At 37.0% G+C, this 26,292-nt stretch overlaps 1 pseudogene; it reads left to right on the forward strand.

Annotated features, from left to right (window-relative positions):
* The first annotated feature begins 948 nt into the window (after nt 1-948).
* On the forward strand, nt 949-3,332 carry LOC116868603 (annotated as a pseudogene).
* Nucleotides 3,333-26,292: the final 22,960 nt, after the last annotated feature.

Raw genomic sequence — 26,292 nt, forward strand, 5'->3', positions numbered from 1 at the left:
TTCGTTCACATTGTTACAAATGGCAAGATCTCATTCATTTTTATGGCTGGGGAATATATCTATGAATATATATAATATATCATATATCCATATATATCCATATATATGATATATTTTCATCTATCTGTGGACACTTGGGTTGCTTCCATGTCTGGTTATTGTAAATAATGCTGCAGTAAATATAGGGATGACATATCTTTTTGAGTTAGTATTTTCATTTTCTTAGGGTAAGTATCCAATAGTGGAATTACTGGATCACATGGTATTTCTATTTTTAATTTTTTGAGGAATCTCTTTACAGTTTTCCACAGTGGCTGCACCAATTTTCATTTCCATCAATAGTGCACAAAGGGTTCCTTGTTCTCCACATTCTTGCCAACACTTGTTACTTCTTGTCTTTTGATTCTAGCCATTCTGACAGGTGTGAGGTGATATCTCATTGTGGTTTTGACTTGCATGTCCCTAGTGGTTAATGATGTTGAGCACCTTTTCATATGTCTACTGGCCATCTGTGAGAAAGTTTTTTTTTTTTTTAATATATCAAGCAGTTGTGTTTACATAATACAACAGTAGTTTTCAAATATTTTATGGCCATGAATCCAATAAAAAACATTATGAGAAACTCCAATATGTAAAACTCCAATATATAAAACACATAAAAGTGGGGGTGAAAGGATAGAAGCTGTCAGGCACCTGTTCACTCAATTTTTCCTATTCTTAGCTATTTTTTTTTTTTGAGGCACTTCTGTAGCAATCCATGGAGCATAGTTTGAAAACTGATGGCATAAAATTTAAAGTGTTCAATAAATGTTGTTCAAACAGCATTCACTGAGTCCTTCCTGTATACAACCATATAGTACTGAGAAAGTTCTGTCCTTTTCTGTCCCTGGCCCAGTCTCCTTCTGATAATAAACAGAGGGCATGTCTTTGAGAGGCTCTAAAATAAGCATGACACTGGCATCTGTTCTTGCTTTCCTAGCTAAAACTAAAGGTGAGACCAAAAATCCTTGACAGATTTTATTCCCACCATTATGAAGACACTGCACTAGATATTTACATAATTTAGGGCAGTGCTTTTAGTGTGTGTTGAAATATATCAGTACTGCATCTTGATACTCTTAAGTTCAGAGGTATGTTGATATTTGCTAGCCCAAATAAGTCAATGTTAACTATATTTCATGAATCAAGTGGTGGTAACTGCAAGTTCTCTTGCAGTGTAGCTGATCATCCATGTGACCCTCCCACTGGAAAATACAATGTGTTGTAATGTTTCTGAGTTGCCAGGTTTTGAGTAACAGTATTTTTTTTTCCCCTCAGCAATATTCATTGACATTCATCTGACATTTTGGATAAGTAGTCTGAGTCAAAGATTATGGCTAGAAACCATCAAATGACCTCAGTTCTGTCTCCATGTTGGAATTATAATAGCTCCTCTCCATAAATGAGTCTATGGGTTTAAATTCATTTAATTAATCCAAGTAAATCCATTATTTTCATTTAGTGTCTGCCATGTGTTGAATGCTATGCTAGCTGCTGCGGTAGTCAGTGAACAGAAGAGACATATACCCTGTCCTCTGTGAGTTTAGAGTCTGTGAGGAAGCCATATAAATAAACAGACAGTTACCTGTAACTAATGTGAAAAATCCTTTGAAACAGCACAAGGTTGTAAGTTAAGATACTTTGAGGAGGGATTTAAGTCTTAGGAAATGATATTAAAGGAATTGGTGTTAGATACATGCAAAAATGGTAGGTATTGGAAAGGAACTTCTGGAATAGCAGAGTATGGTGCTAGCTAAGTCCTTTTCTCAAAAATCAATGGAAGAACTGGATGAATCTTCCAAAAATATCCATTTAAGGACTCTAGAAATTGACCACAGATATACAACAAATTTAGAAATATTTATCCAAGAAAAACAACTCAATCTTAAGTAACAGTAGGGTTTTAGCTCTTCAGCTCTATTGGCATAGAGGTTCTACCAGTGTAGGGTAAGGTGTAGGAATTACTTGAGGGGGCTGACTTGATTTGGAGCATGTGCATGCGAATTATAAACAGTAGCAATCTCAGTGGCAATCAGAGAATTCCAGCTTCACAGCTAGCTTGAGTTGTCATTGAGTTGGGTGGGGTAAGCAACAGACCAACACACTGGCTAGACATTCAGTAGGGAGAGCTGGGTAAATGAGGTAGCCACTGTGAGCCTTGATAAGCTCTCACATATCCCTGGTGGTTTTGAGGATGCATGCTCATAAAAGGCTATGCACATTCCTAAGGGAGAGGAGAAAAGGCCTAGTTATTGTACTGGCCCCTGGCTCAATGTGAAGCCTAGAGAATGCTCAGGGGAGACATCTGAAGACCCAGCAGAAAGCAAAAGCAGGATAAATTGACTGAACTTTGAAAGTAATTTTATCTCTTTATGAATATTTTAGTCACTGTGTCATGCCTTCCTATAATTTTTTCCCAACTTTGTCAAGGCATAATTAACAAAAATTGTACAAAGTATATTTTCTGGACCAGTGCTATTAAATAAAAAATCAACAACTGAAAGAAGTTTTGGAAGTACAGGAACCTATGGAAAATAAGAAAGAAACACATCTAGGTGTTTGAAATGGAAGCATGGGCTGAAGGAAGATGGCAGCTCTCCTGTGATGGCATTGCTCACACCAAGCAAAGCTGCGGTGGGGTGACTTTTGTGATGGCATTAAGAAGGCAACTGGCAAAATTTCTTGTACAGCTTCTATGGAGTGGGACACACAGTGGGTGAATGGGTTCTCACTGCTTGGCCCTACAGCCCTTGGGGGTGAGGAGCTGCCATCAGGCTCACAGAAAGGCAGTCTGTGCCTATAGCACAAGAAGTGCACAGTGTGCCAGTGTGCACAGTGCTACACTGTGCTCGCTGAATCTGTGCAACTAGTATGGGACCCTCATGTCCCTCAGGGCTGTGGTCTTCTCCAGAGTCACAAATAACCTGGTTTGGGAAGCTTCCTTCCTAGTTGGCGTTTGAAGTTTGTTCAAATGTGGCCCTTAACAACTTTTTATTCTGTACTTCCTATGGGATTCCCTTTGGTTTCCATTTGTATTCCATTTGTGTGTACCCACACCACCCTGGCTGCCTTCAGAGGTCATTTCTGCCTTTCTAATGTCAAAATGGACTGCTATCTCTTAAAAACAAAAGCTACAGCAAATGCATCTGAGATGGATATTCACGACTTCTTTCTGCCTGAAAAGGCTGCAGAACCTGAAAGAGAAGATAATATTAAAGCCTACTCACTTAAATTCATGGGTGAAGATTCTGAAGGAAGTAACTCCTGACAGCCCAAGCCAGAAAACTGATTGAGAATCAAAACTTAAGTATCAGGGTCAGGCCTTATTACTATCTTCAATAACAGGTGCTGTTTGATCAATTCTCAAGAAAGATTGGCTTCAAGAATGGGTGAGAAATGTGGTTTATTATGATTACTTCTAGGCTGATTTCCTAAATGATTTGTGAAGCTGTTTCTAGAAGATGAAAAACTGAGGAGACTTCTGTCCTGGTTTTGTAGCTGTTTCCCTTAAGAGCTTATTTTAGCTTGTCATTTTCATAAGTACTTATTTCTGAAAACGTTTTTTACTGTAAATTTAGGTTAAGAGGACATGTCCCATGAATGCTGTGATGTAACGATGCATGGTTGTTATGAAAATAGAGTTGTATGTAATGTGGAAAAAAAAAAAGAAAAACACCTAAGTAAGCCATGGGTCAAAGAAGAAATCACAAAGGAAATTGGGAAGTAATCTGAATTGATTGAAATTGGAAACACAATTATGGTATAGCTAAAACAGTATTTAGAGGAAATTTTATAGTGTTAAAAACCTATATTAGTAAAGAAGAAAGATCACAAAAAATAACTTAAGGGACCAGAAAAAGAAGAGAGCCAACTAAATCCAAAACAAATTGAAGGAAGGAAATAAAACATCTATCAAAAAATGGGAAACAGAAAAACTATAGAAGAAATCAATGAAAAAGTTGGTTCTTTCATAAGAAAATTAAAAAAAAAATGCCAAACCTTTATCAAGAAAGACTGAGCAAGCAAAAAAGAGAGAAGACTCAAGGAAATCAGGAATAAAAGAAGGGATATCACCACTATCCTCACTGAAATGAAAAAGATTGAAAGAAAATCCTATGAACATCTTTATACTAATAGATCAGAAAACTTAGTTAAAATGATCAAATTCTTAGACACAACTATCAAAAATGACATATGAAAAAATAGAAAATTTGAATAGAAAATTTGAATAATACCAAAAGTATTCCCACAAAGGTAAGTCCAGGTTCAGATGGTTTCACAAATGAATTTTATCAAATAGATAAAGAATAAAGAATACCCATCATTCCCAAGCTTTTCCAGAAAATAGAGGGGTAAGGAACACTTCCCAACTCATTTTATGAATTGAGAATTATTCTGATATCAAAGATATCCGACAAAGATAGTACAAGGGAAAAAAAAACAACACTATGTACCATTATAATTTGTGAATGTAGATACAAAAATTCTCAAGAAAATATTAGCAAACAGAATACAGCAATGAATATAAAGATCATATACCATGACCAAGTGGAATTTATTCCAGAAATTTAAATCAGATTTCACATCCCATAATCAACTTTAGTGTAATTTACCATAGCAATACAATAAAGGACAAAAGTGACATAATCATTTCAATAGGTGCAGAAAAAGAATTAGACAAAAGTGAATATCCATTCATGATAAAAACTCTTAATGAACTAGGAATAGAAGGGAACTTTGTCAATCTGATAAAGGACATTTATAAGAAGTTTATAGCTATCTCATACTTAATAATGAAAGACTGAATGCATTCCTTCTAAGATCAGGAACAAAGCAAGCATGTCTGCTCTCACTACTTTTATTCAGAATTATACTGGATATTCTATCCAGTAGAGTCAGACAGAAAAAACAAATACATAAAAGGCATCTAGATTGGGAAGGAAGAAGTAAAACGCTCTTTGTTCAGAATGACATGATCCTATATGTTGAAAATCCTATGAACACACAAAGAAACCTCTTGCATGAAAACGTGGAGTTGGTCAATTAGGACAGTTAGACAAACTGAAGGTAACACTCAAGTCTTTGCTAACCCAGCAAGCAAGAGGCAAAATTAGGCACGTGCTCTCAGTGTTCCATTTTCTTCATGGAATGGCCCTGGACAGGGCTCAGGTGGATGGAGTACAAATGGATCCTGCTTCTTCATGGACCCTTGACTCAGGAGAAAGGGGGAAGGGAGAAGGTAAAGAGCGAGGAATGGAAAGGTACTATGTCAAAATGGCCCAAAGTGCCCCAGCGAAGGCCCCTGATCAGGAGGTCTCAGAAAAGGTACAGGGAAAGTGAAGTGCCTCATTCTAGGTCCCAATAAGGACACTTCTCTATGGAAGTACCTTGGTTAGGAATAGATAGGTGTATGAGCATGGCTAGCTCAGATTGGGGAACTGAGTTTTTGACTGCAGGATTGAGAAAACTGCAATGCACTGGCTGTATACCAAGTTTGGTATGAGAATGGAAGCTGCCCTCCTCGAGGCCAGTCAGACAAAGTCTGTAATTGTTCATGGTTCAGACTAAAAGATCACATACAAGATTTTGACCTACAGTCAGAATCCTCAGAAACTACAACTAAGAAATGAGTTCAGCCAGGTTATTTGATACAAAACTCAATTATATTTCTATCTAGTATTAATGAATCCTCCATAAATGAAACTAAAGAAATAATTACATTAAAAATAATATGAAGAAGAATAAAATACTTCAGGATAAATTTAATAAAAAGAGGTACAGATGTGTACACTAAAGACTGTGAAACGGCTGAAAAAAATTTTAAAAGATTTAAATAAATCATGAGCTATCCCATGTTCATGAATTGGAAGACTCAATAATGTTAAGATGGCAATTACCCCTATATTGACATACACATTCAGTGCAAAAGCTATCACAATTCCAGCAGGCCCTTTTCTGCAGGAATTGATATATTCCTGTGTAAAATTCATATAATACATAAAATTCATATAAAAATGTAAAGACACAGAATAGCCAAAAAAATTTTGAAAGAGAACAAAGTTGGAGGACTTACACTTTCCAATTTCAAAATTTACTACAAAGTTCAGTAATCAAAATGGTGTGGTACTGGCATAAGGATAAACCTATCAATGGAACAGATTTGAAAGTCCAGAAATAAGCCCTTATATTTATGGTCAATTAGTTTTGACAAAGGTACTAAGCCACTTAAGTGTAGGTAAGGATAGTCTTTTCAACAAATGACTGTGAAACAATTGGATACCTACATGCAAAAAAGATGAATTTAGAATCTTAACTGCCCACCATATAAAAAAGAAGAATCAACTCAAACTGGATCATAGAGTTAAATGTAAAAATAAAATTATAAAACTGTTAGGGGCTCCTGGATGCCTCAGTGGGTTAAAGCCTCTGCCTTTGGCTCAGGTCATGATCTCAGGGTCCTGGGATCGAGCCCCACATGGGGCTCTCTGCTCAGCAGGGAGCCTGCTTCCTCCTCTCTCTCTCTCTCTCTGCCTGTCTCTCTGCCTACTTGTGATCTCTGTCTGTCAAATAAATAAATAAAAATCTTTTAAAAAATTATAAAACTGTTAATGAAATCATAGGAGAATAGTTTTGTGATCTTGGGTTTGGCAGTGAGTTTTCAGATATAGCACCAAAACATAATTCATAAAAGAAAAATATTAATAATTGAACTTTATCATAATTAAAATCTTTTGTGCTTCAGAAGGGAGCTGTTAAGAAAATGCAAAGACAAGGCACAGGAGAGAAAATTTTTGTAAAGCATATATTTGATAAAGGAAACTCATATCTGGAACATATAAATAAATTACTCTTATAACTCAATAATCAGGTGATAAAACTAAAGTAAAACAAAAAGGAGCTAAATACTTGAAGTTTTTTCACTAAAGGAGGTATACAAGTAGCTAATAAGCACATGAAAAGATGCTCAACATCAATAGTTCTAGAAATGCAAATTAAGACTATTATGAATACCAACTTACTAGATCCACTATAATGACTATAATCAAAATGAGACAATACCAAGTGTTGGTGAAGATGCAGAGAAACTGGAATCCTCACACACTGCTGGTGGGAATATATGATGGTAAGGCCACTTTGGAAAACAGCTGGGCAGTTTCCTAAAAAGTTATATATTAATTTATCATACAACCCATAATTCTCGTAGATAACTACCCAAGAGAAATGAAAACCATCTATTCACACAAAGATTTTTACATGAATATTCATGGAAGCATTAGTTATAATAGTTGATTTGGAAACAATCCAAAAGACCAACAACTGGTGAATACATGAACAAAAGTGATACATAAAATGGATATTGTATTTAGTAATAAGAGGGAACCAACTACTGATACATGATACAACATAGATAAACGTCACAAATATGCTGAATGAAAAAAGACACAAAAGACTGCATATTTTATGATTCTGTTTGTATAAAAAGTCCAGGAAATGCAGAAGCAGTGAGCAGATTATTGGTTGCCTGGAGCTGGGCATGGGAATGGCAGTTGAGTGCAAACTGCCAATCTTATTGAGTTGATCAAAATGTTCAAAACCAGATTTTGATGATGGTTACAGAATTCTGTAAATTTACTAAAAATCATTGAATTATATACTTAAAGGAGAAAAAAATAGGTATTGGTCATGTGAAGATATGAAAGGCAGAAGAATCAGAACCACAAGGAATGGTATTTGCAAAGGCTAGGAGCCAAGAAAGTACTTTGTTGAGTTTGAGGCTCTAAAAGAAGTATAATATTGATCATGCTTAAAGTACAAGGGACACTGAAAAAGTAAAAGAACAGTTTATGAGCCTTATAAGCCCAGTGAAGAAGAACAGACTTTATCCCCAAAACCACAATGATCCTTCAATGGGTTTGTATACAGTTGAGTCTTGAATATTGCAGGGGTTAGGGGCATCAACCCCCTTGCAGTAAAAAATCCGCATATAATTTTTGGCTCCCTCAAACTTTACTACTGTTGACCAGAAACCTTACCAATAACATAAATATTTGATTAACATGTATTTTATATATTAAACATATTATATACTATATTCTTAAAATAAAGTAAGCTAGAGAAAAGAACATGTTATTTTAAAAAATCATGAGGACGGGGAAATCCATATAAAATACTATGCTATATTGAAAAAAATCTGCATAGTAGCAGACCCACTCAATTCAAACCTGTGTTGTTCAAAGATCAACTGTAGTTAGATTTTACAGTACACCTTAGAGAAAGAACATGATTGTAGTAATTATTTAAGTAAATGTGTTAAGAGCAAATAAATATAAAAGCTCAATCTCCAGATGTATTGTGATTTTACAACTTTAAAATTAAAAAAAATTCTTTTGAGTATGAATAAGAGAGTTCCAAAAAAATGAAATTAAAACTCTTTCAGTTTCAGTTCCTATTTTATTTTTATTAAAGATAAGTATCTCTGTTGGTTTAGCTACTGGTTGACTATTAATCCAAAGCATAATTTTTGCAAGAAGTCAAGTTAAACACTTTACTGTATTGAAAAACTGAATTCTTTAATTTCAAAAAGAATTAAAATATTTCAAAGAAAGATCCAATTAAAATATCTACTTGTTCAAAATTGATGATAGAAGGCTGATAACTTTGTCAAAAGAAAAGAATTATCATATATATAATATATGTTATATTTTAAAATATGTACATGTTATTTGATACATCAGTACCAAAGACACCAAGTCAGAGCACGTTTGTCGCACAAAAACCTGGCTGAATTTAGATTTGGGATGTGTTTTTAACTTTTTGGTTCTTAAAGACTTAAAACTATAAATAACATTTTATAAATCTTAAAATTTTTTATTTTCACTGTGAATTTTTAAGTGTAAATCTCATTTCAGTTTCAAAAGAGAAAAGGAAATGAGCAGCATACTAAGAATTAGTGAAGGAGTAAAGCTCTATGTGAAGATGTGAATCCTGACATCAAGTTACAGAATCCATTGTTCTTCCCCCTCCTCCTCTTCAAACCTGACCTGCTTCCATAAAGCACTACTGTCACCGGACTGGTAGTTGTCAGATTTCCTCTAAGTCAACTTTCATCCTCAACTCCATCTTGGTTTTTCTCTCACCTATGATCCCTTGTCTCTCTAGAGTAAAGGCAACCATGCTGAATAAAAGCAACAGGGTGTTTGTATGATGGGGACCAGTGGTTCCCAGACACTGGGTTAAGAGGCCACCAAATTGATTTCACTTGAGAGCAAATTCAGATCTGAACCCAGTTTTTTAGAGGTGAAAGAGATCTATTGATTTTCGTCACAGTCAGTTTAAAACTGAAATGATCGCCATTTTAACTGTGTCGGACTTAACAGATCTATTGGAAATGAGTATCATTGCCACTGGAAGCTGTTTTTCTTGCGACTGAATTCTATATTGTACATCTTAGATGAAAAATAAAGTAATAAGACAATGAAAAGTAGCTGGGAAATTCTGTGGTGGCTATTATTTACCTCTCCAGGTAAATGAAGCAGAGCAGGGAGGGAGAACAGTTAGTTTTCAGGAATGTCTATAATATCTGAGTCCTCCCTCAGTGGAAACAAGTCATCCAAGCCACTGGCAGATCAGATTATGAGACTGAAATCATTTCTGTACACACCTCAAACATGTTAGGTTGTTGAAGTTCTTGAAAAGAATGAGCCCTCCCAGGGTATATGGAAGAAGCATCTCTGAGAATTGTAGGCTTTAAGGAATTTCTTTGCAGAATTTAGTTTGGAGCTTAATATTGAACTTTAAACAACCATGTCAAGTGAGTATACACAAATATTAGACTGTTTCTGAAAAGTATAAATAGTAGTATGATGTTTTTGAATGAATCTAAAATTTCATTCATAAAAATTACATTTCTATGTTAGCCCTTCCTCTAAGAAAATGGTAGTGTGAGAACGACTTGATAGCTCTTCAGTTGGTTGGTGTTCACAAGTGGCCATCCTTAGTTTCACCACTTGAGAAGTTTTTTTAGGTTGTTTCCTGGAGATTTAAATTTTCATAAAGTTAGTCTTTACCTAGAGAAAATATTTATTGTCTTGGTGTTTTGTAAGTAAACAAATAGAATTAACCATTTTCTAAAAAAAAATTGAGCTCTTTTTCCTAGAGTATTCCAGTATTAAACCATTCTGATAACTTTGTAACACCCTTTTTATCCAAGCAATGAATCTGTTCTTTCAATTATGAACAGATGATTTTTTGTTGTTGCTGTAAGCTCCCCTTTCTATTCATCCTCTTCTTTCTCTTTTTTAAAACATTGTTGTCATCATTACCACCATCATTTACTCATCACTCTACATTTTTTGGCCACCACTTTATAAAGATATTTGTATATTTGTGTGTACATATGAGTGTATGTGTGCATATATGTGATACATTAAAATATATGTACATTACTGCCATTGGTGTGATCACCGTCTGGGTGGTAGTTGCAGTGGTGGTGAGCATAGGGAAGGGAAATAAAATCTGTTACAGTCCTTTTATCCATTAGACTTTGTTAGGCTATTTTTCTTTATGATATCTCAATCTTCACAACAGAAATGTGAGGTGTGTATTATTATTGCTCTTAACTTACCAATAAAGAAATGGTGATTCAAAAAGTCTAGGTAACTTTTTTGAGGCAACATAGTTAGATTGCCAGCAAGTCTTTTGGAATAGTAAACCTCTGTTCTTCCTCAAAACTATGCTGCTCCAAGGTATACCTGCCAGGCATTTTGAGTACACCATGATGTCCTGACATTCAAGGGACATACCCACCTGGCAGGATAAAGATGTTTATATCTCAGCACTTCTTCACATGACAGTGGCTTCACCACTGCAGTGTGTACATCCCTAGGCTGTGGTTGAGTGCTCTCATGGAGAAAGTCTACAATTGAATTTTGTCAACCAAAAGTTATAGTTTGAGCTGTCTGGTAAATAGATCTGTTACTGCAACTATATAAATTAAGGCAGAGCTTAACACTTAAATTTATCCAGAAGTTACAAAAACATTCCCAGGAGTAAATTAACAAGCCTTAAAAATGTCAAAGCCCATCTCAAGTTCTTTATCAATGACTTGAAAGGCATTCCTTGATCATTTGAATGAGAATAATATATCTTATTCCCTTATGTACTACTTATGTACTACTTTCAGTTTATGGTTAGATTCTTGTTACTCTGAGTAGGTACAGAGCCTTTTGGAGTAATTTTTCTACATGAATAGAGTGAACAGGGAAAACTTCAAACCAGATTTTATAGCGAATGATCAGGCAAGGGATAGATTATGCCAAACCAAACATGGAAACCAGATGGATAGAAGGCTGGGTGCCATGGCTTGGTGAAAGAGTCCAGGAAAATTCATCTGGTTCTTTCTTGAATAAAGGTCAAGGTGGAATCTATAAGGTTCCAAATTTCAAAATTGAATAAGTTAAGTTATATGAGATCTGCTTGGACTAGGCCAATGTTTCTTAGCATGGCCACGCATTTGTATCACCTGTGGAATTTTTAACATATTCTGAAACTCACTGCAGCTCTACAGATTTGAGGTTTTGGACTCTGTGTGTTTAGAAAGCCCCTCCTCCCCAAAAAATTATGCAGAGAGAAAAGAAAGAAAAAAAAAAAGAGGATGAGGAGGAAGAGAAGGAGAAGAATAAAGCAACAGTATGAAATCAAAGAGGATAAAATGTTAACGGTAGATAGTACGTAAAGGGTGGCAGTTCTCTGCTGGAGCTCGTGTGAATTTGCTCATGACTCTATCCATCTCTTTGCAACCAGTGATTTCACAATGGTAGCTTGAAATTGGCCATGGTGGGAGCATTTACACCATGAAATTCAGAAAATGCAACAAACGGGGCTTTTTCCCTTTTTTTTCTGTAAAGGCCTGCTCACCAACACACCATTGAGTATGTGGCTGGTCTTTGTAAAAATGATACTTTCTCTCAAAAAAAAAAAAACCCAAACAAAAAGACCCTAAACACTCTTCTAGTGATGCTACTACAGCCTGCCTGACATCCTTCCAAATTGAGATTTGGAAAGTACTGCACTTGACAGTAAGCTTCCTGAGGGCATGGGCCAGATGTCTACTATATCCCAACTATATACCCAGATATAGTCTGGTGTCAGATATATGATGGACAGTAAATATTTATTGCATAAATGAATGAAATTCTCATATGAAAATATTTTATTTTACCCATGTGCTTCCTTAATTTGGGATGGATAGCAGAGACCAGGCCATAGAAGAAGATGAAAATACATTGTTAAAATTCTGTACAAAACTTCTATTCACTCCTGTGGGAAGAAGGTATTTAGCAAATGGAAAGCATAAGGTCCAAAATTAATCCCATTTTAACCTCAGGAAATGCATAAGGGAAGAAAATTCACATTACTGATTACACACTGCTACCTGACAGATAGAAATGAGATAATAAGTAGATATTGACTTCTGTTGAGGTGAACATCAAGATCTATTGACCTGAGAGGTAAATATTGACTGAGGTGAAGTCAAGGTCAATATTTGCCTCAAAGAACAGGAAATCTTAATGCTCACCAATATATAAAGGTTATATGTGAATTTTTACATACATTTTCTAGGTATAACATCATGAAAGCTCTCTATTTTCTCAAGTAATTCACAAAAGCCTGTTTTAAAAGTTAAGTTCTATCAAATAGTAACTTTAAGAAGTAAGAATTTCTACTTTCTTCTCTTTTGTTGACTTTTGATGAGCCATTAGTTAAGGTGATTTGATGTGGTCTATTTCTGGTATAGCAAAGGTTAACAGAAACTTAATAGAACTCAAGCCATCCCTTAGGAGGGCACAAAGAACATCTCACCAAATCATCATGGTCACCAGGGACATTTCCTTGCACTATCTTTACCAATCATGAGCTAAAATCTTTCTTTCTGTAACAGCACATTTTTTTTTTTTTTTTAAATTGTGTTATGCTAGTCACCTGCAACAGTGCATTTTAATCCCAGAATCCTGAGCATTTGGGCCTGGAAAGTGATTCATCTAATTGTTGGATTCTAATTTTTCTCTTGGCTTCAAGATGAACCTATCAAAAGATGACTGTGGGCTGGTAAATCCTGACCATCATGGATGTCTAAATGAAGTTATTGTATCTGCTTCAAGTGGTGGGGAACAAGGGGGGAATCGTTGAAGGACTGGAGCATTTTCGTTGCTCTTCTCCTCTGTTCCTTGGAGAAACTTCCATCACTACAGCCAGAAACTTGAAACCATATGGAACCTAATAACCAACAACTGCTAATTTCCCTAGTACTAGAGTGCTCAGCCCAGGCCAGGAGGAAGCTCCTTCACAAACTCAATGACTGCAGTCACCCCCAGGTTACCATAACCTAGTGCTGCCTTTACTGAGGTAAGTATCATATAATATCAAGCAATTTGAATGGAAGCATTTTTACCAAGCTTCCATTGTTGTTCTGATCATTTCTTCTCAACCTAACCTTCAGACTAAGAAACAAAATTAGAAGCCCTCCAAAGTAAATAAAACGTCAGTGTATTCCAACAACACACATTTGGTGTATCAACTCCCTTTGAATTCTTTTTTTTAATGATAAAATTTTTTTTCTTTTCTTTTTTTAATTTAAATTTAATTAGCCAACCTATAGTACATCATTAGTTTCAGATGTAGTGTTCATAATTCATCAGTTGTATATAACACCCAGTGCTCATTCCATCAGATGCCCTCCTTAATGCCCATCACCCAGTTACCCCATCCCCCCACTTATGTGCCCTCTGGCAACCCTCAGTTTGCTTCCTATAGTTAAGAGTCTCTCATGGATTGTCTCCCTCTCTGATGACTCCCCATTCTGTTTTTCCTCCCTTCCCCTATGGTCCTCTGCCCTGTTTCTTATATTCCACATATGAATGAAACCATATGATAATTGTGCTTCTCTGATTGACTTATTATGGTGAACGAACTCAGTCAGTCCCTTTGACTTCTGTTAAGCTCCTTGAGGGCAGAGACAATGCACCATACTGCTTCATTCCTCTATGAGTCTCTAAAGCTGCACTGGGGGCAGTAGCCTTTCTGTAAAGAAGTGCAGAAGGATCAAGTGAATGAGCAAACACGAAAGCCCTCCTTATTGTCTTCTTACTTACTCTCTCCTGCTACCTCAAGGCATTTGCAGAAATGTCAGGAGCATGGGATTAACAGCACGTATAGCCAATGTGTGGATTTTTAAATCCCCACCCATGTCCCCTCCTTCACTGGCTGGGCTCTAATATATGCATTGCCTGATTTTCATACATGCTGATTGCATAGCGATTTATTCTACAAGTGCCAAGGAGAAGAGTCACCCCTGGACTAAATGTAAAATCTTTATTCTCACCAATGTCTAAGTCATTGTTTTCTCGAGGCCGAGATCATGTGGCACACATTATTAATAGCTCTGGTCTCTCCACCACTTGACACAGCGCTCCAGCTGTCATTCTGCTCCCTGGCTCGTATGATTCTTGCACTGGTGAAGTGCCAGGCCTGGGCCTAACCCATCAGTCACTGTCACCCACCACCCAGTGATGAATAGCCCGGCCGTCGCCGTGGCGAGGCCTGGGCTCTGATTCACACACGCCTGACTTTTACCAACTTCAGCACGCCAGCTGAGGCCTATCCCAGCTGAGGAAGGCTGCAGTGACCTGGAAATGGCACCGCCTCCACTCCCCAACACTCCCCTTCCCCTCCCCCTTCAGATTAGTTAAAAATGAAACAAATCCTAATGTGATCATGTCACTAATTATGCATTTAATTCAGTTATAAGGAGCTAATGGCTCCCTCAGTGACAGCTTTTACTGCTAAAAGGCAATTCATTCCTGAAACGGAGAAATCTAATTACACAAAATGCTTCATCCTAATCCTTTCAAAGAATAATCTTATTTGTAGACATTAACATCCCAGATGCTGCTGCTGTTTGTCCATTATGACAGTGTTTGTCCTGAATAATGTATAAATAGCTCTTTCTGGACAGTTGCATGTCACTAAATCAATACAATTTGCTGCCTTCTGTTACATTAAGTCGGCCTGGGCAGGCTGGAGAAAATTAACCTTTTGTTTTCCTCCCCTCCCCCTTTCTCAAAGGGCTTTCAGAATTAGAAATGAGAAAAGGATCAAAGGGGACTGGGGTGGAATTGAAAGGGGACAGTGGGGAGAGAGGGAGTGAAGGGGGACAGGTACAAACGAAGCTGCAGCTAAGGGAGGAAATGTCAGGTGTAGAAATGCCATGAGATGAACTGCAAATGGTAGGTGGGAGAAAATGACCCAACTTCTATGAAGATGATTTTGAAATTACTCCCCCAGATGTGGACCTGGACTAAGTATTTTATGTGTTGAGCCTTGGTTATAGACTTCTTAATTTGAAATGATGCTTTCTTTGAAACGGTGCTTTGATACAATATAGAGAGCTCATGGGGATGGGGAGGGGGAGGCAACTGATGTTAAGGGAAAGTCCTAACTATGTGAATGAGTTCGCTGAGATATCCTTGCTCAGAATATCATGTACATGAAAAGCATTCTGGGCACTGCACTGCGCAATAACAACAACTTATATTTTTGTAATTTATAATTCAATAAAGAATTTACACGCACATAGATAATTCCATTTGATTTATACAGCCTTGGGAGGCAGGCTTCAGAGTTCTTACTCTATAGGTGAGAAAGGGGAGGTTAAATGACTTGTCCAAGGTGATATAACTGGGACTCTATCTTCTGCCTCTTGGTTCCAAGTTGAATCTTTCCATTATTATACCATTGACTCTCTGAGTATGCTAAACCTCTCAGTATTCAAGAAGCTGTCCTAGCAAACATGTTTTATATTTCATTTTAGGACACTTCCCAAAATGTATGTGCAGGTACCCCCCCACCCCTCCACCCATTCTTTCCCATATTAAACATAGATAGGTAAATTTTAATGTGTAATTTTTCAAAGATTATAAGAATATCAAGTGTGCAAATGTAGCTTAATTTCTAAATACTATATGTCGTCTTCTGAAGATTAGAAATAGACAAAAGGTAACTGTAAAGGGCCAGATGGTAAATATTTTAGTCTCTGTATGCCATACTGTTTTTGTCACAATGGCTCACTTCTGCCATTGTAGAACAAAAGCAGCTAGAGACAACAAATAGATCAATGGATATGGAAAAGGCTGGATTTGGCCCTTGGGCTATAGTTTGCAGATCCCTGGATCAGATGATAATATTTTCCCCCCAAATTAATCTGAGTAGTTCTACTTGACTTACAAATTTTGCCTTTGTTCCCTTCACATTGTTACTCTTGCTTCTAGTCACTACTTTTTCTTCCTAATATTGTTTCAGAAGAATACATACATCTGTCTTCATATAAATTCCAAGAAATCCACAAAGAGAGGGTCCTGAAAATAGAAGCAAAATTGATAAAGTGGATGAGAATACTTTGTATTCTTGCCCCTTTCAGATTTCTGTTTAGTTCACTCTGATTGCTTTTGAGTTTATGGGTAAGGATTCAGGTTCATACCTACACTTCTGCAGGTGTAGCCTGGTTTTTGTTTTTGATTTGTTTTGTTTTTAGTGCCAGTAGTGGATGAGGGAAGAAGAGTGCAATGTAGCTGTTGAGGTGAGGTTCTACTGTTTGAAACATCCTGGTAAAAGCTTGTTTTAATGCACTTCAGCAAAGAAAATAAATCGTTATGTGGCAGACTTGTTTTAAAAGGGATTTAGATTGGTGAACTACTACTATTATGCTAAGGAGTGTCAGCATTAAGGGGATCCAAGGGACAATAACATAGGGAAGTTTCACGGTAGAAAAGAAAAGTAAGGAAACAAATGAAGAACAAGGTAAAAATCAAAGATAAAAGCATAAACACTTATTTATTTGCTTCTCAGCCTCACACAACATAATGAATGACATCAGATCCTTACCACAGATAATTTCTTGATGATTGAAGGCATGCAGCATGGACTTGCTTTGAGCCCTGCAGCTGACATACATTGGGGTATGCAGGGAGCTATTTTGGGTAACACTGTAAGCAACAATAAAAGAGAAAAAAATGTCTAAAGTTAATTCTGAGAGCAAAAATCAAATAAGAAGTCCAGAGAAGTGACAGAATAGTACAGCATTCAAGCCTGCCTTTTATGAAATTAAATGGGCACACTCTTGAGGTGGTGTGTGAACTGCACAGATTTAGAGAGATTCTTATAGAGGGGTTCAGAACACTCATTGCTTTTTATTTTTGTATAGCTCTGTATCTTGTGTTATATTTCTTACTGCTGTGCCAAAGTGTGATTTTTTTCTTGTCTCCTTCCTATTTCCATAACAATATATGTAAGATAATCTATTTTGATCATAAGCCTATACATAGTGCCATAAGTTTCACTCTTAAGAAAGGCTTCAGTGTCATATTCTTATATTAGCTTCTTCCAAGGAAAGTCTTGATTTTATGTATCATCTGGATGTGAGTTGCTGGGTTTGTTTGTAATGAGTTGTCCATCATCTAAGAAGCTATTATTAAGTCCTTGGCTTTGCAGCTTCTATATTTGTCAGACTTTCAAAAATGGTTAATATCAGTCAAACTGTCCATATTAATAATCCCATTTTGACTTGGAATACTAGATTTTAAAAGTAAAGTTAACCAGTCAGTAGAGGCAAATGTTAATACCAGACATAGTAATCAATTCTCCAGAAATGGGTAGGGCTTCTCCAATGGTATTGGGACTTATTGTGGAAAAGGAAATACTGTACGATCAGATGCAGAGCAGAAAGTATTATTTCTGGAAAGTAATTTATTTGGGGGTGCTCCTTTAAAGCATCAGGGCCAATGTCACTGAGGAGGGCTCAGATTAGCTGATCTGGTTGATTGGGCCTTAATCCATCACTGCTTGAGCCCCCTGAAATGTGTTATCACCCGGGATTTGTCTGGCTACATATGATTTCACACATCTGTCATCTAAATCACAGATCCAAATGCAAAGTCCAGCACTAGGAAACGTCACAGGCATTTCTGAAAATCCTTGGAGGAACTTGGGACCATAAATCAATGGATGGATTACAGTTCAATAGTATGACCTTCTCATTTATGATGAAATGATGTTGTCCACATGAATGCTTAGGTATTATGGTGATGAAGCTACAAAGATGTATTTGAGAGTAAATCTCTTTGGTTCTTCCTTGGACCAGTCTCCTGAGTACTATCTCTAAGACAAGAACCTTTTTAATTAAGACCAACCTGAAAAAAAAAAATAAGCCATATGTAAGTTTATTAGGGACCAGCTTTGTGAATGGCTTAGATGAGTTAATTTTTTTTCCTTTTTAGATTGAATAGTAGTAGTAATATGGTAGGAGAAACAAATATTTCTTCAATGTTTGCTGTTAACTATGCACCATTCTAATCACTTAATACATATAAAGTATGTATTAATTGCACACAGTGCACACAGCTATGCATTCAGTGCAAAGAGCTAGAAATTGAACCTGGGTCTTCCTGATTCCAACTTTGTGCTCCATCAAAATTAAGGAAGCCCATATCAGACTTGGCTTGATTTTAGAAACAAAGTAGGAGGGTCATAATTTTAAAATGAGAGGTTTGTTATGTCAAATATTCTATTTGTTGGCTCCAAATGTTATAGAAAACACTTGAGCAGAGAGAATCACTGAGAGTGCTTTCAGCCATGACCCAGCTCTCCCACTTCCCCACTGAGCATGTCTGATGCCAACATACTATAAATGCTGATATAATGGGTTAAAAACCAGTGGGCCTAGAGTGAGACAGCATGTCCGTGGAGCCATCTTGGAAGTGATACCTTTAATGGCAGAGAGCTTTAAAAATTCCCAGTGAGGTCCTATTTGGTCTGAATTTTCTCATTACACTGGAAAGCAAAGCAAAATAAAACAACAAAATAACACAAAACAAGAATACTCGGTTTGTGAGCATAGAGTTGTTGCATTGCAAGCATCACCCTGATGGCAGGATCTAAAAGGATGTTCAGTTTTCTCTTGGGAAGAGGGGCCTCTATTAAGAAATTTTCATGCTCTTAGTTAACTTCCTTGGGAACAGGAAAGTTTATCCCTTTCATACTTCCCATAATTGGGCATTTACAATTTTTCCTGACTGAGATTGAAGTGAGACAGGCTGAGGAAGCTTTCATTGTCTGATGTTTTCATAGAAGGAAAATTTTATAGATCTTCATTCTTCAATTTTATGAAAATAGTAACTTTCCACGAGAATCTATATATTCAATGCCAATTTCTTTAAATAATTTCTCTTCCCAAGTTGAAATGCAAACTTATGAAACAGTACTTGAAGATGATATTTTTTGTTTTGACTTTGTCCTTTAAAGGCCTTTTTAAATTAAAATAGTTAACATTTACTGAGCCTTCATTATGCTCCCAGCACCATCTAAGTGTTTTATCTGCATTATCTCATTTATTTCTCACCACAATCCTATGATGTCCCTATATTATCATCCCATGTTAGAGATGAAAAAACTGAGACTCCAACAGGCTAAATAGCTTGTCCAAGGATATATATATACTTAATTTGTGGCATGTCAGTTTCTGAACTCAGAGCTGGCTGCCATCGAAACCCTTTATCTTAATCACATTCTTTTACTTTTTAATATTTGAGAAAATTAATGTCTGTAAAAAGTATGAAGGTTGAAAGTGATTGTAGGTCTCACAGATGTTGTATAGCTGAAAGGAAGCCTGGAGATCTTTATTTGTTGTCTTTATTTTCTTAATAGATAAATCCAGATAGAAGATTATGGCTATGTCAATATGACATTAAATGCCAGTGTCAATCTGGTCAAATAATCCATTCATGTTAATTATTTGGCATCAAACAGAAAAAAATGTTGTTTAACCCAAATTTCTACTTTTCAGTTGGTTATTCTGAGATAAAATGAATTCAACTTTAGACCTAAGACCAATATCTCAAAACAAATACCATTGTAAAAATAATGACTCAGATTGTTTTGGATTCCTACTATGTGCAACAGGATGTTCACTTATGCTACTAAAAGTGAAAAATGCCATCTTCTCCTCTTTACCCCTTTATTTATTTCAGAGGACACACAATGCCAAATTACATGATCATTTTGTTTTAACTGAATGGACTATGGAGACTGCCAAAGTTTGTTTTGCCCTTGAGTGCTGCAAGATTTGCTTTGGACATGGGCAAATGTGTCTGTTTTCCTTCTAGTTATTTTGAAGAAGTTATGTGTACTTACATAATAGCTTCTCTAACTTCTATGCTTTTGTCAATTCAAACCTCCGAGTCTCGTCATAGCATCAAAAGATAGGGCAGACTGGAAACATCCATCTCTCACAGATCAGTCCTAGAATCAACCCTCAAGTGTTCCATTTCTCTGTGAAAGGTCTTTATGATCCTACACATCCACAATAAAGTAATGTCAGGTCGGTTCCTCCCTCCTTGCATATCCCACCGCATCCCAAGGAGATCATTGTTACTGGAACTGATGTAAGAGACCAGCTACACACATCTCAGTGCTCAGATCTTGTGTTGACCTGACAGCACCATCATCTATGAAAAGCATTGCTTGACCTAGACACTGAGGCAGTTTGATGTAAAGGCTATTGACAGGGAATCAGCTTGAAAGCCCTAATACGCCTTTTCCGGAGTCACTTTTCATATTGCAACCGCAATTCACACGTATTTGCCCTGCGGCACCATCAGGCATTATGAGAGAGCCAGGAAACCTGGAACTCAGATGTTATGGGAAAATAAAAGGAAGTTATTTTATGTTGTTCAATAATGTTATGTCATTATCTATGTGATAGGCTAATTCATATACTCTATAGAAGAGTATTTATGAATTAATGGCCTGGGTTTCTAAATCCGACTTTAAAAAATTTGTAACTTCAGCTGATGGATTCAATTTGCAATTCAAATGAGTATTTTGTACATTTGCCCGGAGTCTTTAAGTGAATAGGCCAAATAAGTAAACAAAAACTTCTCCAATCATTTTAATATTCTCTTCTCCATCTCCCCACGAGAGACTATGGACTCTGAATAACAACCTGAGGGTTTTGAAGGGACGGTGGGGTGGGAGGTTGGGGGAACCAGGTGGTGGGTATTAGGGAGGGCACGGATTGCATGGAGCACTGGGTGTGGTACAAAAACAATGAATATTTTTACGCTGAAAAGAAATAAAAAATTAAAAAGAAAATAATATTCTCTTGGCTATAATACTCCAAGTCATGACTGGGAGTGACATCCACAATGTAATTATGCTCTTATTAGCCCAAGGTACTCTTTAAGCTAAAATGTGCCATACATATTTATCTTTTTGATACCATTTTCACCATGTAAAATACTTATAGGGAAGTTCTTTGTTCAGTTTTTTCTCTCTTTAATACTGTTCATTTTTTAAAAAAAGAATAGAATTTTAGACTGAACTTCTTTATTTGCTTAATTTATGGCAAAATCACTGTTTTTGTTTTTACAAAAGACCAAGAAGGTGAATATCTGGGAAAAACACAGGGTTAGACTCACAATAAAAATAGCAGCATCAAATTTTAGTTACCGCTATGTTGCAGAAATTGGGATAGTTCAAATTGGCTCCTCAACTTTAAAAAAATCTGAACCTCAAAAAATAGCTATGAAACATATATTCTAACTACTTCTGCCTGGCCCCTCCTAGCAGGCTCAAGATCAGGACTCCTGAGACTGGCAGCATGTTACATCATCATTTTAAAATTCATATCATAGCTCATAGAATGTTAGAGCTGGAAAAAAATATGTATTTCAAACCTCACTCACTAAAGATAAGTAAACTCTGGTCCAGGAAGATAAGGTAGTAGCCTGAAGATTACAGTTCATAACAGATCTTAGGTACTTCCATTATGTCTTCTGCTTCCACAGCTGTTATGGCCTTGTGAGGTTGACCTATCAGTTGGCCTTCACTTTAGCCCTTAAGTCCATTCATTCTTTCATTTATCCTAATATGTACCATGCTGGTGCAAAGCTTCAAGGTACAGAAGAAAACAGGCAAAGCCCCTGACCTCTTAGAGTTGATATTTTAGGAGGGAAGATACAAACTAAGTAAATGAAGAACATAATATTAAGTAGTGATTAGTATGCTGAAGGAAAAATAAAGTAGGGTAACATGTTTGAATTCAACTGAAAGGAGGCACCGTTTAATAATATGGTCAGAAAAAGCCTAACTTGATCAGAGCATATTTAAGCAAAGGCCTGAAGGAGGTAAGGACAAGAGCTATCCAGGTATTTGGGGAAAGATTGCTCCAAGCTGAAAGAATTAATGCAAAAGCCTTGAGGCAGGATGCGCGCACCTCTTGCTTCTCTAGAAACTCTTTTTGAATGGACTCTGATTTGCTTTCTGTATAGCCACTGTACTACATGTGAGCCAGTAGTTTTCCTGGGAGGGCTGGAGCAGGACCAAACTGTACTCAGATTCAAAGTGATATTTCCTAAAGCCTTTGGTATTTACTTAGACAATGTTAGGCAGATGGGCCTGATTGTGTGTCAGCAGGAGAGAAAGAAAGAGAAAGAAAAATGCCTTAGGGGATGTATATCTTTTCTGACTACCATTGATAAGAAGTTCCCCTGAACATCTTTCAACCAAATAATATTAAAATTTAATACTGTGATAAGGGACCTTTATTTAATTAATTTGTTTTCAATTGATCCCCCAAAAGTGCCTTAGTCTTTTTAAGGGTCCCTTGGGTCCATGAGAACCATGACACATTGATAACTATCTTCTTTCCCCTGATACCCAGTGTGTATCTAAGACGGTAGGGATGGGCTTCCTCCAAGTCCAAGCCTCCTCAAATTGAAGAGGCATGCCACCAGGACTTGGGGCATGCCATGGAAGGAAAAGAAGGGGAGGGTGATTCCAAGTTAATTCTGGGGACTAAAAATGCTCTTCTATCTAGTGACAAAAAAAAAAAAAAAAAAAAAAGGAAATAAATTAAAATATTGGGAGACTAGAGTTTAAAGAGATTATCCTAGTTTATAATTCTTGGGTGATAATTTTAAAAACATACTTTCAAATTATGCCATGGGCTGAACTGTGTCCCTCTAAAATGTTGGTCACACATTGGAAACCTACCCCAAATGTAAGTGTACTTGGCAATCAACTCTTTAGGGGGTAATTAAGGTTAAATGAGCTCCTAAGAGGGCCCTAATCTGAAGAGATTGGGGCCTTCTAAGAAGAAGAGAACACCTCTCTCCCTCTCTCAATTTCTCTCTCCCAACCATGTGAGGACACAGAGAAAAGGCAATTGTCTGCAAGTTAGAAAGGAATTCTCCTTAGAACACAATCTTGCTGGCACTTTGGTCTCGGACTTCCAGCCCCCAGAACTGTGAGAAATAAATTTCTGTTGTTTAAACCACCCAGTGTTGGTATTTTGTTATGGCAGCTCAAGCAGACTGAGGAAGATTAATATCTGGATGGCTTCCCTGTGATAAAAAGTGATATTCCTACCAAATGCTGAAGAATGCCAGTCTGGGTCCCAGAGGACTTTTGGCAATCTGGCAACTTAGGTTACCTTTCCAAACCTCATGGCCTCCTATGTCCTCACATCCACAAATTAAGTCAAGTTTGGAAACAGGAACTAAGGATTTGGCTAGGCCTGACTCTGTCATTTTAGTATCTAATTAGCTTTTCCAATGTCTGTCACTAACCTGTTAGGTAAACTCAGGCAAGACACTTCACCTCTCTTTTTCATAATCCTCCCATCTTATGAGGGCTTCTGAGGGCCACATGGTGTCAGGTCTGTGAAAGCACTTTAAAAATTCTGAAGTTTTAAACACAGACAAAGGCATTCACTGTTCAGTAGAAGTTCTATTCTATTGCATTTGAAGGTCCCCTGAAATTTGAAGCCCTGAAATTTGAGCTGTTCAGAGTTGGTAACAACTAGTATTTGTATGGCCCATTCAGTCATTCCCATACCTTATCTCACTGACTATTGAAGACAGAAAAGCCCTGACATGGATACTTTGGAGGCCTCAGGAATAGGGGCTCCCTCATTCAGCAGAGCTGGTCAGAACATGCTTTTAGTTGCCTTGTCCCTGGGCTCTGTGAAAGTTAGAGCTGCCTGTGAGGTCAGGCAGCAAGCCTCACCAGGCATCCGAGGCCTACCACCCCTCCATCATTGTCAATAAGCGAGATGGAGAGACCTGTACATCATTTCATTTACTATTGCAATGATTACATAGCTCATTGCCTTCCCATTGTTTCAGTGATAGATTTAATTAACTTCCAATTAATCATAGAGGGTGATATTTAATGCTCAGCCCAGCACTGAGCACAGTGTCACAGACCAAAGAATATATTTTGAAGGCTTCAGTAATCAAGAGGTCATGGAAGATAGATGTTCTTCACTGAAGGAGAGGGAAGATAAATCTGTGTGTCCAGACCACTCTGGCTAACTGGTTTAGGATAATTGTTTTGCATCCAAATGATAACTTTCCATAAGGCCCAACCATGCACAGCACAGGAGAGATAGATGGAGGGAGAGAGAGATAATAGGGTTACAATAAGGAGAAGTCACTTGGCTATAATTCCCATCTGATGCCAACCAGACTGAGCTCACCAGGGAATTCTGCTTGGATTTGCAAGATTGCAAGTGCTATATAGGTCTAGCTTAGAACCTTATGCTGAAGAGACACTCTGTAAGTCCTTGTCCAATGAATGAGGAAGGAGACCCAGAGATCTTGGTTAGGTAGGTTTTTTGTTTTCAGTAATCAGGAGGGCATACTGACATTTTTGCCTATGATGTGATATCATGTATTTCTGTCTTCTGTTTCTTAATAAGAGGCAAGATTCACATATCTGAGCAATGAAAGGCCCAGATTCTTGAGACTAGCAGTATGGTGGTCACTCTCTGTGATATGTCCCCAAAAGGAGGTGATCCATGTAATAGCAGATCCCTGGGTTACAGCGCAGACATCTGAAATGTTTTTCATAAAATGGATCAAAATCTTTGAGGAAAAGATTCTAGAAGTTTCCTGAATGGTCTGTGAGAAACTCTGTTTCAACTCAGAACACAAAAACATACTTGAGAAATCAGTTATAATTATTATATGTGTATTGATATTCCGGCAATGGCTTGGTAACAAATGATAGTACGAATTATAGCCCCTTCTTCATTCTTTCTTCATCCATCTACTCATCCATTCATAATTATGTGTAAGCATTTTTTTATCAACAGAGTGGTAATTTCTATATTTTTTTCAAACAATGTCCAGAATAATAAAATCTGAGGATGAAAGAAAAACCTTAAACTATAAAGTCATTGTTGACAGGATTTGACCAGGAGTAAAATCCAATTTTTGGAAAATACATGGTTACCATTAGAGTACAAATTATAATTAAATAAAGCCCTTGATATAATACAGAAGTTGTTTGGGTGTGTTTATAATTTGGGAGAGAAAGTGTCCATACCTCTAAAACTGCTTTTGTGAGACAGAAAGGTTAAGAACCCCAGTGTTGCAGGCTTTTATCCCAAAGAAATATGTATGTGCCAATTTGCATGAAATAAGGGGCTATTGCTCAATTCCATAGACTTACACAATCCCTCATGTCTAAAAAATAATATGGGACACTGTATCTGGTATCTACAACAAGTTTATTTAAATTTTTCTTCAGTTAACTGTTCAGAATAAGATTTCAGATTAGGGTACATATGAACCAGGCTTTGGAGATGCTATTTGCTTTAAGCCCCAGGAGAGCTGCGTTTGACAGATAGCATACTTATGGGCTAAATATGCTTGTGATTGTTATTGGAGTGTGTGTGTGCACGCACACACATATGCAGCAGGACCCAAAGCTCTAGAAATAACTTGAAAGATAGATTAAAGCATGGGAAGGTCAACTCCATCCACTTTACTGCCCACACTGGGAGTCAAATGCAAAAAAGAGGCACAGGCCTTGTTTCATGATGGAGACACCCCTCTTCACTTTGCAGTGAACAAATTGGAGGTGGAACAAGAATGAACTCTTATATCATCTACCTGCCCTTCCAGTCAAGAGGTTGACATCTGAGCAGGGCCATGAGATTACAGTCATGACCCAGTGTAAAAGAATGAGAGACATTTGCCACTCTTGTTTCAATTCTGATCGTAAAAATGCATTAAGTTTGGCGTGAGTTTCTGTTCTTGTTGAAAGTGTCATCATAGGAGTGCAAAATCAGGAGAAGCCCCCAGAGGATTCCCTTGGATATATCATAACCTATATCTGGTCTGTGCTGTTCAACTA

This window comes from Lontra canadensis, unplaced genomic scaffold (genome assembly GCF_010015895.1).
Source record: "Lontra canadensis isolate GAN:19392208 unplaced genomic scaffold, GSC_riverotter_1.0 scaffold1, whole genome shotgun sequence".
Classification (NCBI taxonomy): domain Eukaryota; kingdom Metazoa; phylum Chordata; class Mammalia; order Carnivora; family Mustelidae; genus Lontra; species Lontra canadensis.